Below are 25569 nucleotides of genomic sequence, written 5' to 3'. Positions count from 1 at the left end.
CCACTCAGGCCAGCTTCAGATGGGGCAATTTCGCCCAGAAACTTTACGTCGCAACACCAGCAACACGGGCCGCCCGCGATCACACGCAGCAACCAATTGCTGCAATTTGCCATCGTCATCATAAAATTTTATTTTTCTTGCACTTTTTAAACACAATTACGCGTTATAAACGTGTTTTTATGCATTTAAATATCGTTAAGAATACTACTGCACCTTTCTGGAACAGTTTATTTCCAAAAAACGATCGATTTCAAACCAGAACCAAGTCTTTCGGTGTCATCATCACCGGCACGAATTATCACTTGAAAATTTTGCGTCCCAAATTGGATGCAGCCGCTTTAAACGTATTCAAATTGCTCCGAGTTGCTTGCTTATTTCGAGCCGAACCCGATCTCAGCAATTCGTGTTGATCTAGGGAAAGCTAGAGAACAACCCGCCATTAACACTAAAATTGCTGAGAAAGATGCTCGATCTGAAGGGGGCATCACGTACCCACCGCCCTCACGCACTCATGGCCCTCACACCCCACCTCATGCACTCACCGCCCTCACGGCCCTCACGCCTCTCATGCCACTCACTGCCCTCACGCACTCATGGCCCTCACACCCCTCACGCACTCACCGCCCTCACACCACTCACGCACTCATGGCCCTCACGCCACTCAGCGCCCTCACGCCCCTCACGCACTCATGGCCCTCTTACCCCTTACCGCCCTCACCGCCCTCATGGTCCTCATGACCCTCACGGCCCTCACGGCCCTCACCGCCCTCACCGCCCTCACCGCCCTCACAGCCCTCACGGCCCTCACGGCCCTCACCGCGCTCACGGCCCTCACTCACCCTCACACTCATGAATTTTCCTGGTTCAGAAACTCACTCACCCTCACCTCACCTGTGAAGATGAGGGTGAGTGAGGGTGAGTGAGGGCCCTCATGAGTGAGGTTTGCCGAGGTATGCTACACACAATACAAAACACCTCATTTAATTTAAAATGAGAAAATAAACAACATTAGGAAAATCTTACCGGCACATGTTTTTCTTATTTTTTCAAGCTTGTGGCACATGTTTTGTTTGCTTGCGTGGGAGTAAGGCGTTGATATGAAATAAATGATTTTCCTTTAAAAAAAAAAGATTGCAGATGATGGGGATAGCCAAAGACAACCGGCTTGAACACGAGGGGTACGACGTGGAAAGCTTCGAGGAAACAATATTAGTTAAAAGGTACAACAACCTCCTTTATATTATTAATGTCAGACGCTAGTGCTCTCGGTTGTGGACCACGTGGTGATAAATAGCGCGAAGGTCAAGTACACGCTAACGGAAGAAGCGCTACTTATTTCTATACATGACCTTCGCGCTATTTATTTCTGATATGCATACCCAACTAGCATGGACCACGCGGAAGGGTAAAAGGAAACTAATTTTTCTTTAATTTCTGAGATAATACTAAAAGCTATGAGAAGAGCGAAGTGATGCAAAAAGGGGGCAAGCACTCAGCTTTGAGCATAAATAATCCAGGCTAACTTCATCAAGCTCAATTCCAGATCTTGAGGAAACACTGTTAGGGTTAGACAACCTGTACATCTACGGTAGCTGCGGACTTGGATCGTGAGGAGCAAGAATGTGGTTCAAGCTGTGTTCACCGGTGCTTGTGAGTCACTGTCGGGTCGAAAACTGGGGGCGGACTACCGTGTGCTCGGACACTTCCAGAGACGACATGCAAGAAACTGTTCCCCTGGGTGTTTGTGATCTTGCGGAATGAACGCTAAGGACTGGCAGCTATGGTGTGACCCCGAAAGTTCCACACTCGCCGAGAACCTGCGAAGTGCGATTTACTTGTGTATCTCTCCGGGAATTCCCGCCAACAAGCCCACCTCCTCGCTCAGAGGAGGCAACATAACGGAGCGAATGTTCGGGAGATCGTCGTCTTCCGCCGCAACTATGCGCTATGCAATAAACCTTTGTTAAGTTTGTCTTCCTTTGACTCCCGAGTGCTGACTGGGCAGGGCGGCGCTCCCGAGTTTACATGGACGCCGACAGCCTCGCCTGCTATCTTGCGACTGTGGTGGCGCTCTCGTCGCAGCCAGTTTGCGTCAGTCCTGTCAAGCCAAACTCAATGTGCTTTTTTTTTCCCATTGTGAGCTTGAAACAGGTCGTGCCCCGTGCGCGATTATTTTGCCTCTGGGGCCTGAGCGGTATATTTTCAACAAAAAGTTGAATATATGAAAATATAAATTGTTGCCGAAATCGCGAAGCAGAGTGCCACTGAAATGCGATAGCGTCTTGTGTCATCTTGTACTGCACAAATGTCTCTTCAATATTCTGCTTAGGAAATCCTGTAAAAATTCTAGGAATAAGTTTTGTCGACGTCTAAGGAGTCGTATCTCGCATTAACCGAGCCGCAAAATTTTCGAATCTAACAGTCTACTCCCAGCGGCTCTTGTCGTAATATCAATGCAAATTATACGGTTCCCTCTTACTACATTCGTATAAGCATTGAAGTCAAATCTACCTGCTCGCGGTACTGGCACGTTCCCCGATGTCGACCGAGGTAATAAATGTTATCACTCTTGCAACCACAGCTTCGAAAATCTCCACTGTGGACCAGTGGTTACTCGTGGAGCTCGCGACCTTACATGGTTTCATTCCCTTTGGGGTTGTTTGTAGTTTCGATCTATCTTTTTAATCAATCACATGATTCCTCTCTCGCACATGCGCATTCGTTTCGCTGGTTACAAACAGGACAGAAACGAAAGAGCGTAAAGTTCGCTCAGCGCATAAATAAACGTTATCACTCTTGCAACCACAGCTATATATATATATATATATACGAAAAAGAAACTCGAGACTCGACGTCAAGGAGAAGAGACGTACACCTCCTACATTGAAGACGTCCTCGCGCTCTGCCGTCGCGTCAACTGCGAAATGCAAGAGAGTGAGCGCGTACGTAACCTCCTGAAGGGAATTGCGGAGCCGGCCTTCAATGTTTTTCTGGTCCGAAAGCCCGAATCGATAGCTGACATCACATCTGTTTGCCAACACCTCGAAGAAATCCGAACCATCAGAGTCTCTTGCCCAGCTCAGAATCTCGGAGAACCAAAAGCGACAAATTCTGAACTTCGCACCCTCATTAGAGACATCGTTCGAGAAGAGCTCCGGGAGATGTTCAACGGAACACACCGCGGCGCTGAACCGGCAGCAAGTTCTCCAGACTTGCGGTCCCTTGTCCGAGACGAGTTATTAGCTCTACCTTCTGCAACTCTTCCTCTCCCCACGCCCGCACCACCAACCTACGCCGAGATTGCCGCTAGGATGCCTTCCCCTCAAGTGGCTTCGTTACAACAACTCCACACCCCACCCTCCTTGGCTGCATTTACTCCAGCCACCCTCACCCCGACGTACCAATCTTGGAGACCACCCAACCGCCCAGTATGTTATTACTGTGGTATTAGGAGTCACATTGCCCGCTACTGCAGGAAACGCAGTGATGACGACAGGTACGACAAATCTTATCATCCTCACTTTCGCCGAGATCAAGGGACCTACAATGTAGGTCGGAACAACTCCGGCTGCCAAGGAAGTATTTCCCCTCAGAGGTCGAGATTTGAAAGCCAAACATATCCTAGGCGTCGTTCCCCCTCTCCACTTCCACGCTCTGGGTCTCCGATGATTCCATCTACCCAAACCTACCCTAGATACCCAGCGGAAAACTAAAAAACGCAGTTCTTGGGGGGAGAACTGCGAACCAACGGAACCAGACAACTCCTCCAAACCCATCCAATTTGATTGACGTATGTGTAGAAGGTTTAAATGTTCTTGCTCTAGTTGATACCGGCGCCGCAATTTCAGTTATAAGCGAAGATGTCTGCAAAACCTTAAGAAAAGTCCGAACTCCCTTTCACGGTACTTCTTTACAGGGAGCGGGAACCAATTTGATATATCCCTCCGCATTGTGCACGGCGAGGGTGGTAATACAAGATACCTGCCATCACATAGAGTTTGTTGTTTTACCAAATTGTACACACTCACTTATCCTTGGCTGGGACTTCCTCTCACTTAACTCGGCAGTAATTGACTGTAGTCATCCGGAATTATTTTTGACCACTCTTGACGTCTGCAATACAGCTACTGATCACAGTGCGAAAATATCAGTTGAAACCGACTCGGTTATTTCTCCATTCACAACACACGTATTACCACTCGTATCGACAACCGCTTACACAACCGATGTCGTCGTACAACCATCGAGCACATTTCTCGCGAGAGGCATAGTTGTACCGCACGCACTTATCCGTTTCATCGATGGAAGAGCTCTCATAGCTGTCTCTAATGTTAGTACTGAGTCCGTTCTCATTCCACAGGGTACAGTTGTCGTGACTGCGACACCACACTCGCCCGTTTCTCTTTGTTCTATATCCGCCCCTCAAACCAAATCTTTGCTTACCCAGAACTGTAAAACATTGCCTCTGCATACAACAATTAGCCAAGATCTTGACGAATCAAAAAAACGTCAACTCCTATCTTTGCTAGAGCAGAACAGAAACATATTTGACATCGTATCACCTGCCCTTGGTCAAACCCACACGACAGAGCATCGGATCCACATTGAAGATTCTGCTATTGTTCATCGTCGTCCGTACAGGGTTTCCCCATCAGAGCGTTCTATAATCGAGGACCATGTAACTGATATGCTGAAAAAGGGTGTAATTCGTCCTTCACGCAGTTCATTCTCGTCCCCGGTAGTCCTGGTCAAAAAGAAGGATGGAGGCATTCGCTTTTGTATCGATTACCGCCAGCTGAACAAAGTCACTCGTAAAGACCTTTACCCTATGCCACGCATTGACGACGCACTGGACTCCTTGCAGGGAGCTGAATATTTTTCATCTCTTGATTTACGGTCCGGTTATTGGCAGATCCCGGTTAATGAAGAGGACAAAGAAAAAACTGCGTTCGTCACACTGGATGGCTTATACGAGTTCAACGTCATGCCCTTCGGACTCTGCAACGCGCCAGCGACTTTCGAACGCATGATCGACAACATCCTTCGAGGCTTAAAATGGAAAACATGCCTATGTTACTTAGATGACATTATAATATTTTCTTCCAACTTTAAGGAACACCTTGAACGGCTTTCCCAGGTCCTGTCCTGTTTATCTGCCGCCAACCTCCAGCTTAATACTAAGAAATGCACGTTTGCGGCAAAAACAATTAAGATCTTAGGGCATGTCATCAGCAAACACGGTATCAGACCTGACCCCGACAAAATAAAAGCGGTTTCAGACTTCCCTCGACCACAACGCCAAAAGGAATTGCGAAGCTTTCTAGGTCTGTCGTCGTACTTCCGTCGTTTTATTCGCGGCTTTGCAACCATTGCCGCTCCACTTAACAACCTTCTTAAGAACAATTCCACCTTTACCTGGTCTCCTGAGTGCGAATCTGCCTTCACATCCTTAAAAGCAGCCCTGACTTCCGATCCTGTCCTTCGACACTTCAACAACAACTCCGCCACCGTTCTCCACACAGACGCTAGCGGCTACGGCCTTGGAGCAATTCTTCTACAACCCGACGACTCGTACGTAGAGCACGTCATTGCTTATGCGAGTCGATCTTTGAGCAAGCCAGAGCAAAATTATACAATAACAGAAAAGGAATGTCTTGCGGTGGTTTGGGCGATCGCAAAGTTTCGTCCTTACTTATACGGCCGTCATTTTTCAGTCGTCACTGATCATCATGCGCTCTGTTGGCTAGCCTCCCTAAAAAATCTTTCAGGTCGTCTCGGACGCTGGGCGTTGCGCCTGCAGGAATACGAGTATACAATTGTTTATAAATCTGGCCGAAAACACCAAGATGCCGACGCCCTCTCACGATGCCCGCTACCTCAACCCTCGACAATTACGACTATATTAAATATTGAGACGAGTCCATCCCCGACAGAACTAGTTGATGGAATAGGGATCGCCACCCAACAACGCCAAGACCCCCAGCTACGTAATATCATTGCCCAAATGGAAGGAACCTCACCTACGACAAACGCTCGCTCCCGACGCCAGCTCTTGCATTATCAGCTTCAAAATGATATTTTGTACCGTCGAAACTACTCGCCCCACGGACATCGTTGGCTTTTGGTTATTCCCCGTACTTTACATGCCTTGGTCCTTGAATCTCTGCACGACGATCCCACAGCCGGCCACTTAGGGCTCTTCAAAACTTACTGTCGTGTCAGAGAACGATATTTCTGGCCCGGAATGTACACCGCGGTGACAAAGTATGTATCTTCTTGTCTCGTATGCCAAAAACATAAGTGTCGCACATCTCCACCCACCGGCCAATTACTGCCACCCCGCTGCCCTTCACAACCTTTTGAGATCGTAGAAATTGACTTGTTTGGACCACTACCACGCACAGTCAATGGCAAACGATGGGTTGTAACCGCTGTCGACCGCCTTACACGATACGCAGAAACAGCGGCTCTTCCAACTGGCTCCGCCACCGAGGTTGCGGATTTTTTCGTCCACCAGCTACTCCTCCGACATGGAGCACCCCGCGTGCTGCTCAGCGACAGAGGCCGTACCTTCTTGTCACAAACAGTGCAAGAGGTCTTAGCTGCTTGTGCAGTCATCCACAAAACAACATCCGCTTACCACCCACAGACCAACGGGCTCACTGAACGCTTTCATCGTACCCTTGAGCACATGATCGCAACGTACGTATCATCAGATCATACCAACTGGGATGCAATTTTACCATTCGTAACATACGCATATAATACGGCCATTCAAAGTACAACTGGGTACTCGCCATTTGAGCTCGTCCACGCAAGACAACCGACATCACTGCTCGACACAGTACTCGAGTATACTCCAACTGAGCCCCATACAACTCTCCTCGATGACCTCGTATCCCGTGCTGAAGACTCCCGTCAACTTGCGCGACTTCGCACTGTTCAACACCAACAGGAACGAAAAACCCGACACGACTCCATCCACAAGAACGTCAGCTTTCAACCTGGAGACCTTGTTCTCGTCTCGTTGCCAACACGCAAGCCCGGCCTTTCTGAAAAGTTACTGCCTCATTACATCGGCCCCTACCGCGTCATCGCTCAAACAACTCCTGTCAACTTTCTCGTGGAACCAGTACAAACACCCACCGATCGCCGCTACCGCGGCCGCGAACAGATTTACGTCTCCCGACTGAAACCTTTCACTCCCCGCTCAACGGCACCCCTTCCTTCCCTCTGTGGCCAGGTGGCCACCTTTCCGCAACCGGGGGAAAACTGTGAGGGCGCTTCTGCGTAGCACTGCCCACGGACATCGTCGTCGTCACTTTTGGCTGTGGGTGGCGCGATCGGCATCGGCAGCTGATTAGTGGCACCTTTTTTGAAACGTTCTATAGCTATCAGACTCTGATAAAAAAAACCGTCATCTGACCGACCTTTCTCTGTCTCACAATATATATATATATATATATATATATATATATATATAGCCAAAAGCATCAAGATCGCCGGCCGGCTCGCAATGCCAGCAATCGAGGTGGGGTCAGCTCAACAACTTAGGATTAGATAAGTCACCTCCTCTTACCGTGCAAGCCTTTTTTTTTCATGCTCCCGTGGCCAAACCACGACAGACGGGAGAGAGCACGTGCAGATTACAGCACGCACACTTCTGGAAGTATAGTGTGACCGTCATATGTGCTTGGAACAGACATGAAAGTAATCTGTTACAAGCAACATGATTACTTGTAATTAATTACTTTCCTTGTAATGTAGTAATTAATCCGTTACTTCTTTGAAAATGCAATTTGTAAAGTAATCTCATTACTTTTTCAGTAACGAATTAATGAAATTACTCTTTACAATTCTTCCGTCCCATCGAAGGGGGAAATGGAGTAAAAGAAGGGAGGCGCAACGGCCTCGGCACTTTTAGCATGGCAACTCAAGGCGGGGGTGCGCTCGGGAAGAGAGTGCTGGCGAAGGAAAGGAATTCACGGAAAGCACGACAGCCCAACCAGAGCCCGTTTCTTGACTCGTTCGTACGGTCAGCCAGGCTGGGAGGATTCGACTGCTTATATAAAGTCAAGAGGCTTCAACTTCTTGGAAAACGAACGGACTGCTTCGAGCGTACAAAAGTGCAGAAAACTAATGGACGATAAAACCGTCGCGTGGGGTTCCTGTCGAGTGAGACCGTTGAGTCGTAGACACAGTGACCGTCCCGCATATGTCGGCTCCCTTCCTCCCCCTCCCCTTCCTCTACCCTCCTTCTTCCCTCGGCACCCCTCCGCGCCTTGTCCCTTCAAAAAAGAATCTTTATTTATATTTTTTCACATGAAACCGTCCTTTCACTGTCGATTTTTCTGCCCATACACCCTCACCCCGCAACCGTGCCCTGCAAACAGAGAGAAAGCTTTAATGAGACCTCGACCCTGCTCATCTTTGACAGCGCTGTGAAAGCTGATACTGGCTGCTACAACCAGCTATGTGTCTTTTGTCACTTGACTTCGAATTAGTGGATGCGTATGGCAAAAACATAAGGGGCGCGAGTGCAGTGGTTCATTGGAGCAGAAAGAAATCTAGCATCAACCCTGCAGTTAGTTTAGACAGTAGCTTTCCACAGCAGGTAATGAGCTGGCCGGGGAGCACAACAAAACGGCTTGGGACATTAAAGCTGAACCCGTATTCTTAGAAACGAGAAGGCTATGGTTCTCGTCAGCGGGTTGCGCCCGCGGGAATTTAGACCGTAATTTTAGGGAAAGGAAACACAGCCCGAGTTTTCTGAGAATAAACGGTGACTCACTTGGAGACTGGGCTTGAGAAGCCGACTGTAAACGCATGAGAAACATTCAAGCGTGCTGTTCACTGAAAATTGCGTTCTTTTTTAACAATCTCTAAACGGAAAAATCAGTTCAGCTGAGAGGTTGTACATTAATGTTTCGTGGTGACGTCTTGGTTCTGATAAGTTTGGTGATCAGGAAAGATCAAGCGGGTCATTCGGACAGATAAGAGCCTTCATCAAGCAGGAGTCTTTGAAATGTACCCAAACGCAAGCACCACGTCTTGGTCTCACAGCCAGTGCGTTTTAGTAGGCAAACCAGCCCCTATTTAGGCAACATCAATCAAACAATCAATCAATCAATGTTTATTTTCCCTTATGCTAACCAACAGCTCGAAGGCCTACTGGGTTAAGGACACACACTTAAAATACACACAAAATAGAGTCGTGAAAAAAACATGCAGCACACAAACATGTCTATATGACAATTCAAAACACATGCATCGAAATGATCGTTCTCCAAAAGAGAGGTTTGTACTAAAAATATCGATGTCAGTAAATTGCGTGTTCAAAACATGTTGGATACGCGAAACCGGTGATGCATTTCGAATGAGGTCTGGGTAAGATACTCTTGGATTTCTGGAGCCTGTTCTAAGTGGAATGCAAAAGTGAACAGAGGTGAGGAGAGTAGGGCTGTCTATTGCATTATGAATAAGCCTATGTAAAAACTGAACATCCCGAACATACCTTCTGTTACATAATGTGCCCCATGTTAATTTCACTAAAATCGAATTATATTCATAAAAACTCTTTCTTCCAAAATATCTGTCGTAAATGATGCGCACAAATCGCTATTTTACATGTTCTGTACTTTCACTTGCTGCTATAGAAATGGAGTTCCACACGAGAGATTCAAATTCTAGTTTGGAACGCACATGGGTACTGTATAATCTCAAGAGACAGCAATCAGTGCTAAATAATCTGGTTAAGCGTGACATTATTCCCAGCGTACGTAATGACTGGCTAATAATTGAGTTTACATGAGAAAGGAAGAAAAAAAAGGTACTCGTCCACAGGAACACCTATAGGTCTCGCATCTGCGTGATCTGACAGATCGTTTCATATTCCAAAACATATACATACAATAAATTGTGACGCTTTCTGCACAGCGACATAGCTTTTTTTTTTTTGAGGGGATTTAAGAAAATATTATTAGAACTGCACCATTCTACAACTGATCAAAGATCGTCCTGCAGTAAAGTATAGTCAGTGATTGAGCTGACCTGCCGAAACAACTTCACGTCATCTGCAATCATAAGTATATGAGAGTGTTTTACGGACGACACCAAATCATTTAAAATAATAACAAAACACCAAAGGTCCAAGGTTCGAGCCCTGAGGCACTCCTGACATAGAAATGAATGGACGAGACGAGAAGCCAGATTCCCTTACACCGTTCTGCCTTTTATGACGATAACTCCTAAACCAGGTATTGTACTCAGGACTGAGGCCATAGTCTCTAAGTTTCAGAAATAACAACTCATGACTGACCTTATCAAAGGCTTTAGACATATCCAGATATATTGTGTTTACTTAACCCCGACACTGAATAATTGAAAAAGCGAAATTTAAAAGTGTGCACAGATTTCTCTTAATCGGTCTGCCTTTGACAAAATCGTGCTGTACAAGAACAAACTTTCTTTTAAAATAATTATACAAGCGAGTGTACACCAGCTTCTCAAACACCTTAGAAATTGCATTAAGAATAGTACGATAATTACTATCACAAGAATTACCTGACTTAAAAATTCGGACGACTGTCGAATACTTTCATTTCTCTGGAACGATACCACTCTGTAGACATAAGTTGAATATGTTTTCAAGAACATGCGTAAAACATCAGCCACATCATTTTACAATAAAGTTGGGAATACCATATGAACCTGTGGAAAGTTTAGAATTGAGAATTCCAATAGATAAAAGCACTTCGTAAACTGTAAATCTAGTAACGTTAAATAGTCTTCAAAAGTAGTATCGCATGTCACGGGTAAAGCGGTGTTGACATTGGAAAAGCATGAACTGAAATGATGCGACAACAACTCACAAATAAATTTTGGGAACGTTTCCATAACTGACCCGTTGCTCAGCGTTATATTGTTAGAGACGTTCGTCGTGTGCTTTTTCACATAGCGCCAGAATTCTTCTGGTTGCTTGTTAAGGTTACGCTCCGTCTGCCTGCGGTAGTGATATTGGTCGCTAGCAAGAAGCTTTTTTGTTAGTTCACTACATATGCTAAATTTTTCATACCATAAACCGAGCCTCGTTTTTTATATAATCTGTGGTAATGTAATTTTAATCTCAAGTAATATCGTAAATTTTTGGAAAACCACTTTGGGTACCTCTCGGGACGGTTGGTGCATTGGGGAACAAACAAGTTCATGCCATCATTGACTACCGCTGTGAAACTCGTCACCATTGAATCTACATCAGAGGGTTGTAAGGCATCAGTCCAATCATATTGTTCGAAATATTTGTATAAACTAAACTAATCGCCAGCGCTTTACGCGTACCGTAGTGCACCAGACGAAATACTTGACTTTAGAAACAGAGAAAACGAAACCGTAAGTGGAGGATGATAAGCATCAGGGGTGACCAGCGGATCGTCTACACGAGCCACTTTCGAAGTAGGAATGTTATAAAAAACCAGATCAACAATGTTACCGGAACAGTTCGCGAACATGTTGTGTTGTGTAAAATCGTTAAAATCTATGAAGATAAACAAACACGACGCTTTTTGACGTGCGCAGGAGCTTTCACTGTTAATGCGACCATAAATACAGTCAACTTTCGGTCGATTAATATACACGTATAGTTGCACGCCATATTTAGTCACGTCTATTTCATTTTCAAAAAAAGTTAAAGTGGCTTAGAAAGAGGGCCACATCTGCAGCAGGAAGGAAATAATATGTTCCAATTGAAAAGTTGAACCCGTCACCTGACGGATTCTTGATTGGTTTCCAAATCATTTCGCCCATGTGCATTCAGTGATTATTTGCAAGCTATCAATACAGCACCTCCATATTTTATCCAGGAAGTATAATCACGATATTTACGAAACACAGTAAAAGATGGGGTAAAATATTCACTATTCGCAATGCCGTCATGAAGCCATGTTTCTGACAATATGACAACATCGCAATCGGTACCTAGCAGATTAGACATAAATTCATAAGATTTTGTTCTGAGGCCGCAGACATCTTGATAATAAGCGTTAAGATTCCGAGCCGTCAATAAATTTAGCTAAAACTTTCCGTTGCAACCACGTAATGCCAGGAAGTAGGCAACCTCCCAAAAAAAGGGTGAAAAAGAGAGCCATCTGGTCAGACGTCCGGGTTGTTCAACACTTACAACGACTCCTCGTCAACGGCAAGACGGAACGAGTTATACGTGGGGTATTTTGTTTTGAGTTGCATGTAAATCACTGGCTTCTCCCCGATAACAGTTGCTACTATAGGTTTGACGTCAGTGACGCTAGTGGCTGGGTCCAGACGGGGCACAAACAAGCCTTTGGAAGGCGGGGACATGCAGCAAACATAGAAAAACCACATCTTAAGGGAAATCGTCTTTTGAAGCTTGCCGATGCCAAACTCTAATTAATTTGAATGGTTTGCGTGCCTCCATCACCCAAGTGCATTCGTCGCATGTTCATGGGATTTAGTTCTGTCCCGGTCGGACAGCGCAAAGCTCGTTTATCTTGAGTGCCTGTTTAAGGCCTTTAAAATTTCATACATTCGTTCTACTCAAATTATTAGCCTAAAGAAATGCATAGTGTTCTTTGGAGTAACGCAAATGTAATCGAGTAAAGTAACAAAGTAATAAATCAATTACATTTTTATGAAAGTAATTTGTAACGGTAATCTATCACTTTATAGTTCAAGTATTTGTAGCTGTAATTAATCACTTTGTTGAAGTAACGCGCCTATGTCTGGTTTGGAAGATGGGCGAACAATCCCCTTCTCCTAAACTGAATTTTATCTTTTAAGAAAAAACGAGGTGGCTGGCTTAACATTAGAAAATAACCACATCGCTATAAACCCGTTTCTCGCGAAAAAAGAAGTAGTATTTTTAAAGAAAATACATCACGACATGACTGTATAGCTTGTATCGTCAGCGTGCGACAACTAAACGGGGCGCGCCGATGTGCCTTTACAACTGATTGGAAGCGCCACCAATATCAGAGGCATTCAGTGCCCGCGGTACGTCGCGCAGTGATGCCGTACACGCTCCTACTTTTAATGCGCCCGCAGCGTCTTGGCCGCGACATCGCCTTCCCTGCCGTGTTTCTGGATATCATTCCGGAGTAAAACTTTCGCCCCTTTACGTTCGGAAAGGAATCCATCTTCAGCCGTTTATTTGTATGTGTAGTCACGTCATTTGATCCGCACGCGTTGCTCGGAGCTCGGGTTCGATCATGTCCGTCGCCATTGTAAGCGGCAGCATCGGCATCACAGCGCCTTTTTTTTTCTTATTTGCCCTGGAAAATGCTTCTACAAAGAGCCTGTGTGTTCGACGGTCCGTAGATCACTATTAATCAACATTCACCAGTGGCTGTAATTGATAAAATTTACATAAGAAGTATTTTCCCTCTACTCTTTTTATCAAATTGCCCTTTGCCCACTTCCGAGTGGAGTAGACGCTGGGATTGATCTATTCGCGGCTAGTTTCGCAAGCGAATGGATGATGATTCTTGTTCTCAATTTCCAGATTTTGTATAAAAAAATATCAGCGCCGACTGTGGCCCCGAACGTTTTGTATATCGCTGTGCGCCGGTAAGTTGATGCTGATTAGAAACTATTGTGGCTGCTACGCAGGATCTCTATTGAAAATGCTTCTGCTGAAAGCCAACTATACCCTGTTTCACCTTGTGTCGTACCGCAGGAAAGGCTACAAGCGCGAGCTCCTTGCTCTAGGGCACATCTCGGCGGCACAAGCTCTCGTGCACCAAGGGCAGCTGCCAACGCTATGAGCTCGCGCCTCTAGCCTTGGCTGCGGTACAACATAAGGTGAAACGGAGTGTAGTGGCGCCAATGTCTAATCGCACGCTTTCAATACCTTGAAGATATGACTCTATTCTTTCTTTAACAGAAGCATATTTCTTCCTGAGATCAGAGCTCGATTGCTATATTCGATGTTCGTCACTCACATCGAGAGAGCCTCTCCGTCTGCAACTAATCCAAAATTTAGGCGCATTATTTCTCTTACAAAACGCTTTAACCGTTTATGTAATTCAGGCTAGATAATGCACCGAGAACACTAAAACCGTCCGTCCAGCGTAGCAAACACGCAATCTTAAACGAGAAGACAATAAGCTTCGCTTATGCGTTTTTCGCGCGTGGGGAATGCAAAAAGCACTTTGCATTCAAGTGAATGCAAGGTAAGCGGCTCTCCTACACTGAATGCAGGCTTTTAAAGAAAGAGCGGGCACTTTTATGGCCCTTCCCTTTTGCATTCAAAGGCGGCCGAAAAGGTCCTTACCAGCTAAAAGAAACCTCGACGTGATCAGCGCTGCAATCTAAGTTGTACGGGGAAAAACAATGAGAGAGGAGGAGATGAGCGCGCACAGGGGGGGGGCACGGCTGAGAGAAAAGTTGTGATTTCAGTGATTTGGGGGTAGACGCAAAGAATAGCTGTTTTCGTGTCTACGCGCCGTCTCTCACACAAAAAAAGCGAAGCATAGTAATGTCTACTCCTCGCGCAGTGTCTAGTCGTTCGAACAGTGACCAGAGACAATTGCAGCTGGCCTTTGTGTTTACTCACTATTCTTCCGAAGAAAGCTCCGCGCTCTGAAGTCTCCATACGGTCTCATCCCTTCGTTTCTCTCACTGTTTTCCTTTGTATTGCTCTAAATTATGCAAATCTGTAGTTGTTGTTTTTTCGATCAGTAGTTGTTTGGAACCGTCGTGAGTGTATTACCGGCTTTCTTAAAGGGCAACTTCTGTTCATTTTTGATGTTCAGAAACCAATGCAGTTCTCTTTAGTATCGCAACACGGGACCGTACGACACCTTAAGGGGTATCCACACGAAGGAGAACTCCGCGGACGGATGTTGTGACGTCAGCAACCCGGGAAACTCCGTCCCCGGCTCCGCCGCGCGCACTTGCGGAGTTCTCATGCTAAGAGTACGAAGCCTCCGCGCCTCCGCCACGGAGGAGAACGAGAGAACGGCGCCACGAGGCGTCAAAAAGGGGTGACGTATGTCTCACGTGATGCGCGCTCCGCGGAGGAAAGGAGCGGATTTCTCCTTCGTGTGGATACCCCTTAAAGGGGCGCGCGCTGCTCAATCCGTCTTGGTACAGCTAGTGGGCCGCGTCATAAACGACAGCATCCGCATCAGGTTGCATCGCGAAGCGCCGCGCGCGGTCTGACGTCTCTCTATGCAACGCAGCGTTTCGGCGCCGTCTACATCTTCTCGCTGACGTGTTCCTTGATCTCGCTTGGGACTAAAGGCCGACAGGACCAATCAAACCGATAAAAGCCGACGAGCCAATCAAGCAGCGTTAAAAGAGCAACGTCACGCTGTTCGCAAACTTCTGGAGCGTGTGCTACAATTCGCAAAACGAATGAGGCGCAGTGAAGAGCAATGGGGTACCTTGAGGCTTGTAAGGATTTGTGCTTGTATGTGTTCGGGTTTTAATGCGAAAGCATTAACTGTCCGATGGAGTGAAGCCGGTAATGTATGTCCACCGGAAACGGCATCTTTAGTTTCCATTGGCTGCGACGCGTCATGGGGCTCCATAGCAACGGCGTCATCTTGCTAAAGAGCCAGCCAAACTGCAGGCGGCGCAGTGGGGGAGGGGGTGGAGGGAGGGGGACGCTGGTATGCGCCGGCCTGACGTTAACATGCGCCGCTCAATTGTATGCTCAAGGACAATGCCGTCCTTGACGTCGCCATTGAGGTCGTCCTAGAAGTTATCTTCTAGGTGTCGTCCTAGACGTCGTCCTCTAGTCGTAGTTCTCGACGTCGTCCTAGACGTCGTGCTAAAAGGACGTGCTAGACGTCGTTCTTGGTGTAGTCCTCTAGGACGTCATTCTCGACGTCGTCCTAGACGCCATTTGATGTCGTTCTCGATGTCGTCCTAGATGAAGTTCTTGACGTCGTCTTCGGCGTCGTCCTAGACGTCGTTTTTTAGGTCGTCCGAGGCGTTGTCTTACACGCTGTCCTTGACGTAGTCCTAGAGGTCGTCCCAGAAGTCGCTCTATGTCCCGTGTAGAAACATTACTCGAAAACATTTCACCCGCAAGTCTAAAATGCTTTCGCACTCCTACACGTAAGCAGTCTTAAGTGTCCTCCTGTTCGACAACGTTTAGACTTCATTATAATGAAGAGAAATAAAAATTACCACTCCCGCCACCCCCCCCCCCCCCCCCAAAAAAAAAAAAAACAGTTTTTTTTTTTATATATATATCACGGGAAAAATTTACTTATTGCCGAACTTTCATTTTCAGCCCAAATGTAGAGGTACCCGTCCGAACCAGATCCAAAAGCATCAGCACTAGCCGTTATTCATTCAAAAATTATAGTCCATTTTATAAAATTTCCAATGTTAAAATGGCGGCCGACGGAGCTCTCAAATAGATAAAGCTCTATCGTGCCACTTACCAAAAACGGGCATAAATGGTCCCTTTTTCTAACTGAAAATTAAAAAAAAAAACATTTAAAACTTTTGACTTTGATAATGGTTGGTGCTCAAAATTTTTCATCTTGTTAGGACTGCTAGCGCTACATATTTTGGCTGAAAATAAGCCTTTGCCAATGCGTAGTTTATAGAAAAAGCTAATAAAAAAAGCACTATATTTCTAGGAGGAAACGCTGTGTAGTTACTGGCTCTCGTCTCGATTCCCAGCGTTGCGCGAATATTTCAACCATCTCTAAGTAAATGTAACCACCAAAGTTTGAAAAAAAAAATATGTACCGCAATATAAAAATGTGATGAACAGCTAAGCGTAAAGATCGGGACATATAAATTAATTTTCAAGTAGGGCTGCTTTGGGAGGGCAATATCACGCTGAGAAACAGATTGAAGAGGGCGAGCGCCTCATCAGCCTTGTGTCAGAGGCCTTAAGGGTAAAGAAGAGATATAGACATAGAAAATAAAAAAATAAAAGTTAAAAAAAGCTTAAATCATCTATGGAATATCTTTAAAGTTCCCCGGCGACCATTATCGCCGAAACTCTTGGTTGCCTTAATCCATTCTGACTGTAATGGGCCCGGGCGTAAAATACGGCTCTTTGGGGCGCTTCCGCTGCGAGCCAACGGCTGGGATTCAATATTTCCAGCCCTTCTTTTCCTTTTCCACCCCTTGCCGTGTGACTTCCTTCTCGCGCGTTTCGTATTTTGTACTCAGTCGTCCCTTTTCCTGTTCCTTTTGTTTTTCTAATTGAATTCAGCGCCCAGAGATCCTCTGCAGAAGATAAAAGCAGCGATAGGTTCACGTATGGCTATATGCCAGGCAATCATTGCCCCCCCCCCTTCCCCTTCTCTTCCCCCTGTGCAGAACAAACAAGTACAGAAAAAAGAAAAAGAAAGGGCGTAGAGGATTTATAGAAATAGGCAAACAAAATCTGATACAAATCCCGCGAAAAAAAAAAAAAGTTTATCTTCCTTTCGGTTTATTCTTTATCTCTCGCAAGTCCGAATGAACGATTCCGAAATAAATCCACCCTTTCCCGGCTTTCCGCTTTGAGAATACAAAACGCGCTTGTTGCCGGGCCGGATTAATCTGCGAGAAAATACAATTCTGCCGTTTTGCTTGACGCGAGCGCCGCCGTGTGTATCCCAGTGTGCTTGGACGATGCCAAAAGCGCTGCATTGCGTTAGGATGTCTGAATAGGCACCGGCCGAAGGGCGGAAACGACGAAAATAATCCCTGGAGAAGGGGAACAAGAGGGACAAAGGACAAACACAAATCTCCGAATTTAGCTAGTTTTCTTCCGTTTCCTTCGGAGATCTTCGACATTGATGGTAGAGTGGCGTGGGTTTGTGCGATGAAAAAGGTTGACCCGTCAGGTACTACAAAGGCTTAGGAGGCAAATGGGCGTACCCGACTACGCTAAACGATTTCATTTTCACGACAAACTAACTTTTGCAAGTTTCTCGGATTAAGGGGCAGCTTCGGTCACTATTTGTGAGCTTGGGATTACGACTGTTTAAGCTCAAGTGGTGTCCCACAATCACAAGGTATATGTATATTTGACGTCATGATGGCGCTTAAGACGAGGACAAAAGGGAGACAGACAACACGGAGCGCTACTTCAACTGTTTATTTTTGAACAATAGGGGGGACATATATACACTCACACCGCTTCACCTGAGCCAATCCCGGGCCTCACCGTCGCTCGCAAAAACGCTATCTCTTTGTCTAACAGGTCAATGGAGGCAACGCTGACACACTGTGCTCCAGACTGTTTTATCAAGTCTGCTTCTATTATTTACCTGACCGTCTTATCCTTGTGTCTGGCTAGAATCGCGCACGTGTTGAACAAGGGCCTGCATCCTCAATCGTGACAATGAACTGAAAGATGACCGTCAGGGTGGTTCTTAAAGATGTCCTCGGGGAAAAAAGTCCGCGAACAAAACGTCCCCGGAAAAAAAAAGGTCCCAGGTGGGAAGTAGGAAAAAATGTCCCCGAAGGGGAATCTCTATCTCTGCGTTTCCCAGATCTTTATGGCTTTCAGGGGGTCCGGTCATTTGTTCTTGGCAAAACAGGCACCCTGTGGCAAGTAGGGAAAAACGGCCCCAACAAATGAGGAAATAGACGATTCCCCGAGGTACACATCGCGATACTGTTAGCACGACCACGACATCGACGCATTTTCACATTTTACTTAGAAGGAGTATTAGTGGGAACGAAATTTTATTATCTGCATTGTATCCTCGAATGAGCAATTTCAGTACCTATATGTCATGATCCTCATGACAATGACTGCGTTGCGGCCGCGATCGAAGACAAAGAAGGTTATGTAGAGGACGAGGTGTGGAGCGTGCGACCGAGCGGACAGTTGGAAGCTGAGCACGGACCGCACCGGTCGGCCTGCGGATCACTAAACAGCTGCCACGGTCAGCGAAGCGCTGCGTCCAGCGGTCTGGTCGACGGAACCTTCGCCAGACTCCGACACGTGACGTGGGGCTGCATGCCCATCTCCTAGCCAAGTCTGCGCCACGACTTCCAACCGTCGAGGCGAAGGCAACTACCTTCACTAGGACACGCTATGGAGGACTCGTGAGCCGAGATTCACCTCATGTGTCTATGACTTGACGGAACTTTGATTAGTGTTGAGAGATCTGTGTATAGATTTCTTTATTGTACTTTTTCTTCTGCTAATTCTCTTTCTTTTCCGACGGTTTTTTATTTATTTTTTGTCATACCAATTCTTTCGCTTTTTTAAATAATATATCTCACTTCTGATTCCCGCAAGTCACGTGGTCTTTGTCTTTCTTTTTCCCCAGCGGGCGTGACACTATGATAACATTGATGACAACGTTTCGTTTCTATAAGAAAAAGAGAAAAAAACTAACGATCGCTAGTTCGTGTTAACAGTGTCCCTCTTTTTACCTATTTGGGAATGGTACACAATTACTTCTCAAATTTTCCCAAACACAATAATTTGGTTTGAGCTAGAAGTGTTATGAATATTTATTTCACAATGAAAAATCCAACACAAAAAACAAGAATTATTTACTTTTGGCAAACAATAATTTGGTTTCCAAAATACCCCACAATCGATTACTTCGGTTGATTTGTGTCACTTCCAGTCTCCCTTTCTACCTCTCTTTGGGTTAGGTCATTTGTGACCAGATAATGACAGGACCGCCCGAAGGCCAGGAGAACCTGGGAAAACCCAGCGATATAGAACCCTTTGGGCACATTTTTTTCCTACTTTTCACCTGGGGCCTTTTTTTCCGGGGACATATTTTCCGGGGACTTTTCTTCCAGGGACATTTTTTTTCCAGGGACGTGTTCTCCTGGGACATTTCTTCTGGAACCCGTGATTTACTGCACACTTTGTACCTTTCCTGGCGTTAAACTTCAGTGTTGCCAGGAGGAGCTCTCGGTTGGAAAAACATGATGAGAACGAAATTTAAAAAAAAAATGAATTAACTTCGCCAATCTTATTTTTTCCCTCAATATTGGTAGGTTTCTGTGTATCCGTGTGTTGAGCAAATTGTAAAGCAAATCTGCAACTCTATAAAAAAGTCATTGGAGTGCCCCTTCAAAAGTCCATCTTCAGTGGGCCTGTCACAACGAGTTCGTCTTGTAGGGCCACAATTTTTCTTGCGATAAGCCCGCTTCTCAACCCAGCCGTATGGATGAAACGGGAACGGGATGTCCTCGGCCATCCTCATTGTTACCAAAAGTAGCGAAGCTTCAAAAACTAGACAGAAAGCTGAAGTAGTGGAAAACAAATATAGCAGCCAAGGTGTCAAGCCAAATGGCGCCCTTGTTTTCCACCCGAGAAATTCTGGAATCCAGTCACAATCATGTTCAAATGTCTACCGATAAGTGGCACCACATCCAAGGAAAAGGGTGGATTAAAACCAGGGGCCAGATTCCCGAAACTTTCTTGCTACAAAAAAGTTCGGAAATTTATCCTACGACAAAGTTACGAACTTTCGAGTATTCGCGAAGCAAAATGTCCATAAGTTTTGCGCATGTTACGACGAAATCCTACGATAGGGGTCATTTCTTCATAACTTACGCAAAACGTACGAACATTTTGCTTCGCGAATACTCAAAAGTTCGTAACTTTGTCGTAAGATAAATTTACGAACTTTTTGTCGTAAGAAAGTTTCGTGAATATGGTCTCAGACTTTTACGTAACAAGTTCCAAGTAACTGATTACTTGGAATAACTTACATTTTATTGCAATTTTTAACGCTTCAATTATTTTTTTCTGATGTAACGTTCGCTGTAATTCAATGACTAATTTTGTAATCCATCGCAAGTGATCGGATTTATGTTTCGTAAGGAGCTAGAAATATTTGTTAAGTTTTTTTCGTTTTACATCAAAATTCGGTCTGTCTGTTTGTGCGTCATCGTTGATGTTACAGCAACGTTGGACACTTTTTTTTAGACCTAAACAACTAAAAATGATACCAAGATACCATAGGCACTAGAATGTCAACACGCTCAGCAACGTTTTGACTGTCGAGCTGTCGAGAGTGCCTCGTTTCCTTTCTACGGGTTGTTACGATCCGGGTTTGCTGAGGCATACACGACTTTGTTCAGCACTAACCTCAACTAGGCACGACATAGACCCCCCTCATCCCCCCCTCACCCTTTCTATCTCGAAAGAGTTCACCAGTGCTTGCTTATAACGAACGTATTAATAAGAGCAGGTTACATTTTCTGAAATATCTTATTTAACTAGACCGGGGTTTCTAATAGTTTAACACGTGACTGTTTATTTATACTTCTCTCTCTCTCTCTCTTTCTATGCCTGTTTTTATTACTGAAGAAAGTGGCGAATTCTATTAGCAATAGCTTATTTAGTTTTTAGTGCGCCCGCGAAGAAGATCACGTGCTCTCTCTGGAGTTAAAAAATGGAAAATCTTTACTAGGTTTTGGTAGTTCCTAAACATTCCGGAGAAACGAGGCGTCATGGAGGAACAAGACCTGGACATCTGACTAGAGAATCATCAGCATCGCTGCACATATCTTCACCGGGAAACGTGGGAGGATGAGTGTCGAGAACTTTCAAACGACAACTGCTGTTGAAGCTTGCCAAGGTGTGAATGATAAAAAGAAACAAAATGTAACCAGTTCGAACATGTTGAAAAACAGCGCGACTGGGACGAGGACACACAGAGATGAAGAGAACACAAGACAAAGCGGTGACTAGCAACTGGTTCGATATTACAACATAAGGAAGGATGACAATGACAATCATTTCATTGTCCTCCTTCCTTATGTTGTAATAACGAACCAGTTGCTAGTCAGCGCTTTGTCTTGTGTTCTCTTCATCTCTGTGTGTCCTCGTCCCAGTCGCGCTGTTTTTCAACATGAACTCTCACCAACTCGCCCAGTTATCGATCCTTATCATTTCGAACAATGCACGCCTTTTCGATTTCGTAATAAAAAGTTTAAACAAGTAACGTGAAAAGTAATTAATTACTTTTTGGTAGTTTTTTCAATTACTTCAGTAATTGAAAATACTTCAATACTGCAGTAATTGATAACTCTAATCAGTTAAATTTTTCGATAAAGAAATTGTAATCGATTGCTTTTTCATTAACACGTAAAATACTGATTAAAACGTAGCTGTGTCGCAATAAAAACGACTAAAATGCAGCGGCAACAGATACATTTTTGATGAAAAACACGCGCAAGTCAAGCTTGAGGCAACATAAAGTATTGTATAATGATCCTGTCAGTGGCCGAGCATATAGGTTTGATTTTAAGAAATCTTTAATTAGCCTCGAGGGACTCACGCGAAAAGAATCTCGTACCCTTGCGTAACATAAGTGCTCCACTACAAGAACGTTAATCTTCCCTTTCGTTGGTATGAATAGTGAGAAATATTTCCATGTTCAAGAGTGGGGTTTTATCACTTCCAAAATGCGCCCCCAAAACGGCCTTCAAATGATGATACTAACGCCTTTATTCGAGAATCCAGTCGGTACGACTTGCGTGTTACACAAGTCCGTTTTCTCACAGTGCGTATGTGGTTATTGATTACCACTCAAAATCCGCTGCGATTCAAGCCCAGGCGTAATTTTTTCTCAAAAACTAAAATTGCTTTTTGTTTTTGCGTGTTTGTGTGTGTGAAGTGCGGTTTTGTCAATACACATTTCACGATTTTATGAGTTTCTTTAATTTGGTTTTTTCTATACAGAAAACCATTTCACGCGTTTTGTGGCATTTCGCATCGTATATTGTTAGTTTGAGACACTTGATTCGTCCCTGAGTGCTGATGATAAAAAATCAAACCAAAGTAGTTTCGTTTTTTATGCTTTGTTAAGACCTCTTTCTTATGTTAAGCCCGAGATGGGCCTTTAAGGTAGCCTGAGTCGACAGCAATAAAATTAGAGGTTCCTCGCCCTGTCCTGCAAATAAACTGCAACGACAGAAAAGCAGCCGCCCTGTCTGCTCCACACATTTAGAGTGTCGTGTATAAATTTGCCACACTTACGTTTCGCCTAATTTAACGGATGGTGTCGAAGTGACACTGCCACGTTAGGTGTCATTGTGATGTCAAGTGACATTATAGCGTCCTATGACGTCGTTCTGTGAAAGACGGACAACAGGTGACACAAACTTTCCTCTAAAATTAGTGTCCTAATTTTCTCATCTATTTTAGCGGAGAATTACGGTGTCACGCGACACTCTAACGTAGTGTGACGTAATGTCGAGTGATATTGTGATGCCACATGGCACTGATTTCCCTCTAGATGAAGCGGACGAAATTTAGCGTAAAAGTTAGCGCATCACGACCTACACATTAACACATACAGGAATCGAAAACGAAATCTTGTCAAAAAAACTATCGCCGTCAAAAAAAAAAAAAAATTCAGTTGCTTTTAATGTGTTTCAACTCTGAATCATTAACCCACCGCCAAAAAAATGTAAAATAACGGATGCGGTCTTTTGACCCTATTTGTGTGTGTGTGTCTCAGTCATTGATAGGAATATTCATTGATGTGTTCATTTTCAATATTTACTTCTTTCGCTTTTGTTTACACTTCCTCCTGAAGAGTACCAGTTTACATGTGCATACAAATGTAATTGTAATATGCTGAAACAATGCGCACTAAACTTAGTAGAAATACAAGCGCAAATATTATTTAAATGCAAAAAGAATATAATTAGTTAGAAGCATATTTAATATAAAAAAAACAGACCCGCGAAAACGCCGGTCGTCAGCTTTAAGTGCACAGTGTGTCTCAAGCGAACGAAACACAAGGTTCTTACGACGAAGTTGTCTACAGATAGGGTGTTTAGAGAGCAGGAGTGTAAGACACTGAGAATTTGTTTGTGAACTTATTTTATACAATTTGAATACCATGCAGGAATACTAGCAATGTCAAGAGTTTGCCTCGTTTGATCCAAGCACATCGCACGAACTGCTTTTCTTGTTACAACAAACTTACACGGCTGAAGAAACATTAGCATGTCTCCTAAACCGAAAATGCTAGGGCAGGGAAACATATTCAAAAACGTAACAAGGCGTAGCCGGACTCTCCGAGTAAATTCAGATGGTAATTGTAATCGAAAATGATAACGTATTCCAAATGCATAAAAAAAGCTTAGAAAACACACGCACACACACACACACGCGCGCACACGCACACGCGCGCACACGCACACACACGCGCGCACAAACACACACACGCGCGCGCGCACACACACACACACGCACACACACACACACACGCGCACATACGCGCACACACACACACACGCACACACACACACGCGCGCACATACGCACACGCACACACACACACACACACACACAGACACACACACTCGCCAAATCCTGAGAGCCATAGACCCGGAGGAAAATGACAAGTGGGGCCGTCTATTGCGCCTGTGCTTCACCGCTCTCGATATTCGACTCTCGGAACTCGATAAATTCGTCCGTTTTCCGACGCAGACGTGGCGCCCGAGCTGAGTCTTCAGCTCCTCCTCTGCATGTTCCTCTCGCTGCCCCTTCGCGACGTCGCGAGCGGCCGCCGCGCGACACTTCGTTAATGTATTCTGCAACTCTACCGTGAGTGAGAAATAACCCCTCCCTTTCTTCGATAGCCCCTCCGAAGACAGCAAGCAGGCTGGGACCCTAAGAGCGACTCCGTGGCGCCTCGATTTTCTCGAGAGAAAATACCGTTTCCTCTTCCTCTTCCTCTTCTTGTTTCACGCTCTCTGCTTTCCTTTGAGCTGAAGTTTAAACTCCGAATAAGTTTTTTCTCAGTTTTGAAAGAGAGCACGCCATTCAAGAATGATGACGAGAGAGTCTGTTCTGAAACGTTGGTAGTTAAATTAACAACTTTGTATCTCAAAATTTCTGTTTTTAGATATTGTTTTGACCTTTCAGAGAGCACCGAGAATGGATGTCGCCTCATCCATTCTCCCAGTGCTCTCTGCAAGGTCAAAACAATATCTAAAACAGAAACTTTGAGATACAAAGTTGTTCATTTAACTACCAACGTTGCAGAAGAGACTCTCTCGTCATCATTCTTGAATGGCGCACTCTCTTTCAAAACTGGCAAAAAACTTATTCGGAGTGTAAACTTCAACTCGAAGGAAAGCACGGAGTCTGAAACAAGAAGAGGGATGGCAAGGATGAAGGGAAAAAATAAGCGAGAGAGAAGGCAATATACAAAAACAACCAAAGCAGGGGTAACTGCGTGGACTCTTGTGGTCCAGAAAAACTTCGCCTAAGGGATTTTTCAAAATAGCTGAGTTCCTTCCCCCCACGTCTTTGTTTTCAGTTTGCTGTGTGTTTTTTTCTGACCTGGGTAGTTGGCACTTCTGCATTTATTTTGTTTAAGAAATCAAACGAACAAGAATGGCGACATAAGACCTCCGGCGTCGATGGGGCTACGTTTCAGAAGAATATAGATTCTCCTGGAAACTATGGCGCAGGAAAAGCTGATGGGAGACTGTAAGGGAAGAAGGAAGTTCAAAAACTAGAGAAATTCTAGCATCGAGTGATGCATTGTATGGGTTTGCAGCAAGCTCAGTTGCCCCAAGCACGACGTAAACAACAATAGGAACGCCCGCGTTTTTTTTTTTGTTTTTTTT

The sequence above is a fragment of the Ixodes scapularis genome, unplaced genomic scaffold, assembly GCF_016920785.2.
Source record: "Ixodes scapularis isolate PalLabHiFi unplaced genomic scaffold, ASM1692078v2 PGA_scaffold0__279_contigs__length_252992795, whole genome shotgun sequence".
NCBI classification, from domain to species: domain Eukaryota; kingdom Metazoa; phylum Arthropoda; class Arachnida; order Ixodida; family Ixodidae; genus Ixodes; species Ixodes scapularis.
Note: the sequence above shows the minus strand (reverse complement) of the source record.